Source organism: Pseudorasbora parva, chromosome 24, assembly GCF_024679245.1.
Source record: "Pseudorasbora parva isolate DD20220531a chromosome 24, ASM2467924v1, whole genome shotgun sequence".
NCBI lineage: Eukaryota > Metazoa > Chordata > Actinopteri > Cypriniformes > Gobionidae > Pseudorasbora > Pseudorasbora parva.
The window spans coordinates 8,099,406-8,103,116 of NC_090195.1; positions in this window are offsets into that span (position 1 = coordinate 8,099,406).

A 3,711-nucleotide genomic window follows, 5' to 3' on the forward strand; every position below is an offset into this window, starting at 1 on the left:
AAAAGTTGGTTCTTACAGAAGCTCAAACCCGAGAATGAACCTCATTGGTTCTTGCACGTCAAGCGGACATGCTTGAGCTTCCGTTTACCTCACAAGCTGTCAATGGAGGGTCAGAAAGCTCTCGGATTTTATCAAAAATATCTTCTTCTTTTTTTCGAAGATGAATGAAAGTCTTACAGGTTTGGAACGTAATTAATGACAGAATGCTAATTTTGGGTGAACTTTCCCTTTAAGGAGCTGTAGACCTGTCACATTTACTGCTGTTCTGTGAATTTTCCATTTCGATAGGAATCCACCTATTGGTATTTTTATGTGAGAACAAAATATTTCTCCATGCAGATTTCAAAATAAGTTGGTCACGCTTTGCTGCATGGACTTTTTTGACAGCACAATTTGTGACTTCATCTTTAGCGACTGCATAGCAACACCCTGACAACCAGCCAAAACACCATAGCATTGTGGTAGCCAGTTTTTTCAAGTACCACTCACATTTTCATCAGAATTTTTTAGGCTACTATTTATTATATTTATTCATAATTAAATCATAAGATTTAATTGAATAGCCTTATTTTAAATACTCCCATGCATGTCAGTCAAAATGTTGACTTATAGGCCATGATATAGGAGTACTCGATGCATGATTGATTTTTGTCCCGTGGTCTGACAGAGCATTTCTTTATCCCCCTGCTCCGATTTCACCAATTCAGCCGTACTGGCATCATGACAGACATTGCGTTTTGCCATACGTCTGAAGTCGGTGAAATGATCTCTGTCGTGTTCTGCATGAATGATGAGAAAAAGGAACCGACTGAGCCTGTTTCTTTTTTGTTTTTGGCATCAGCAGACAGAAGTGTTTGCTATTATCTCCTTCACATGCAGAGATAAATGGGAAATGGATGTGTTAACTTGGCCAGCGTAGGCTGGAGATGACATTTATAGACATTTTTAAAATATATAAAAATATAAATAAATAAAAAACTATAATATTAATTAACATAATTATGTATTCGATTTTTTTTTTTACATGACCTTGTAGGTGAGTGCTGGCGAGATATAAAATTGAGTTTGATTTATGCATCAATTGAGTGGATGTTTCCCTCCTGAGGCCCCAAAATTGATTCCAGAGATCCACGCTCATAAATGTCTTCAGGCAGCTGGAGTTCTAGAAATTTCACATTGTACATTGGCAGACAGCAAACAGAAGATTTTACATAATCACATTCATGCATGTTTCATTTTTCCTGTCTGTGTGTTAGCTAAGTTAGTCTATTTCCTCAGGAAAAGGTCCAGAGAATGGAATTCTTTCCGCATGGGGCCTAATGAAGAGGAGGGTAGAGAATGACACAGATGCAGGAAAATCATGTCACTGTATTGATGGATCTGATTCACACAACATGAACAATCCTGGAACCATAAACTAGCTTTTGTTAGATAGTCAACATAAAAGTGAGTACTGTATTAATCTAATTACAGTAATAATCTGACTACAAAATTATATCCTGGGATGGATGTGGAAAGTATAAATGCTGGGTCAAATCTGTGCTATTCTAGTTCCTGCTCAAACGCGCATTCACGGACTACAATGTAGACTCACTGCCATCTGGTGGTGAGTGGAAGAAACTGCATTTTCATTATTTGTGTGGGTGTCATGAACTTGGCATAATGTCAAGATGGTTTGCCACTTGTCTGTTATCCTGAGATATGGGAACATCATGTGTGATGCAAATTTGCCATGTGTGTTGAAGGGTTAGTTCACCCAAAAATAAAATTATGTCATTAATTACTCACCTTCATGCCGTTCTAGACCCGTAAGACCTCCGTTCTAGAAATGGCCTCCCTAGAAATCTAGACGCACCCTAGCGGCAGCAAATCTCATCTGCCTGCGAGTGAATCTTGACGTGGGTCTGGCTTGTCAGGCTACCTCCGTTCATCTTCAGACACAAATGAAGATATTTTTGTTGAAATCCGATGATTTAGAAAGGCCTTCATTGACACCAATGTCATTTCCTCTCTCAAGACCCATAAAGGCACTAAAGACGTCGCCCATCTCACTAAAGCGGCTCTACAATAACTTAATGAAGTGAATAGAATAGTTAAAAAAACAAAACGAAATAAGACTTAGCCTACAATACAGAAGTGATGGTCGATTTCAATACACGCGCAGATGCCGATGGATCTCGAACAAGCCTATTGCCTCGCTGCAGGCCTGCACATGTGCTTTAGCTGGTCTAGCCTAAAAAATAAGCATTTAAACCTATGACAGTTTATAAGATTTTATTACTGATTTGAAATATGTTTTTTTTTTTTAATTTTGAGTTTGGCAATATGTGTTTGAGATTTCAGGATTCCCCCTGTCAAATACTTGGATAAATATGGACACACTTTCCTTAAAAAGGACTTTGGTTTAACCACCACAGCAGGGATCAAGATTTGAACATCCCACCTGTTTGTTTGGTCAATATAATGTGAACTTTGTGTGCACTAAACTTCAAGTTAAATCATAAACCAAGTTTGTGAAAAGTAAGCCTACATGGTTGCCCTAAGTCAGGTCTTTTGTAAAGTGTCCTGCTGGTCAGAAATGATCATGGGTGTAAAGCCACCAAAAGGTCATTTGTATACCATGGCTCTAACATGAAAACAATTGCACAAATACTGTGCCTTTTTTTGTTTAATTTCTGACACTCGGAATGCGTAATATAATTTTACCTTAGGTGAAAGCACAGTCATTGGAAATCCTTTTCACGCAGTAGCTAGGCCTATATTCATGAATGAAAAAAAAGAAAAGAAAATATCCTAAAAATATCTTAATAATGAGAATGGTGATTAGAGGAGAGTACTGACGGATGGTGTGTCAGTTAAATATATATTTGACCATGCTATTTTTAGCTTTGTGTGACAAAAATGGCTTAAAATCTTCTAGATGATCATCCAATTTTTGTGTGCGGTGAATATCATTCAATTTAAAATTAGGCCCACTTATTAAAAGTATCAAAGTACAATGGCTATTACCATCACAGCACCATACGTCTCCAAAAATAGTAAACAGAGTGACTAAAAATGTTCCGAATCTGAATAAATTATGATATATGTAAAAATGACTCACTTTTGAAATGACATAAGAACCTGTTAATATATTTAGGCTCTTATTGTTGTTTTAGCTCGATAAACTCATCAGGTGACAAATAGATAAAAATTACTGTCATTTGTGGAGGAAAAGCTAATGAAGCTTGTTTGAATTAAATATTAAAAAGGTAGTCCTAATTGCAAATTTTTCTCACAATTCTATTTTTCTCAGAATTGCGTGATAAGCTCACAAAGTCACAATTGCGAGTTGTAAAGTAGGATTGCATTATGCAAACTTGCAATTGCGAGTTATAAAGTAAGAATTGTGAGTTTATATCTCACAATTCTAACTTAATAGCTTATAAACAATCTTCCATAGAAAACGCATAGGATATTGAATCAGTTAAGGAAATTATTCACTGACTCACGTTATCGCCCCCTACTGGACGTATCGGACCTACAGAAATGGCCTCCGAACGAATCTTGTTGTTCTGATTCAAAAGATTCGACTCACTGTTGTGTTGAATCAAATCCCAGCATCCCACAATCCCACCCCTAAACCCTACACGGTGACACTGGCAAATCAGGTAACACAGTTGAAAACGTCCTTCTGGTTATGGCCACGACCACTGATGTGGTAACGCCTAT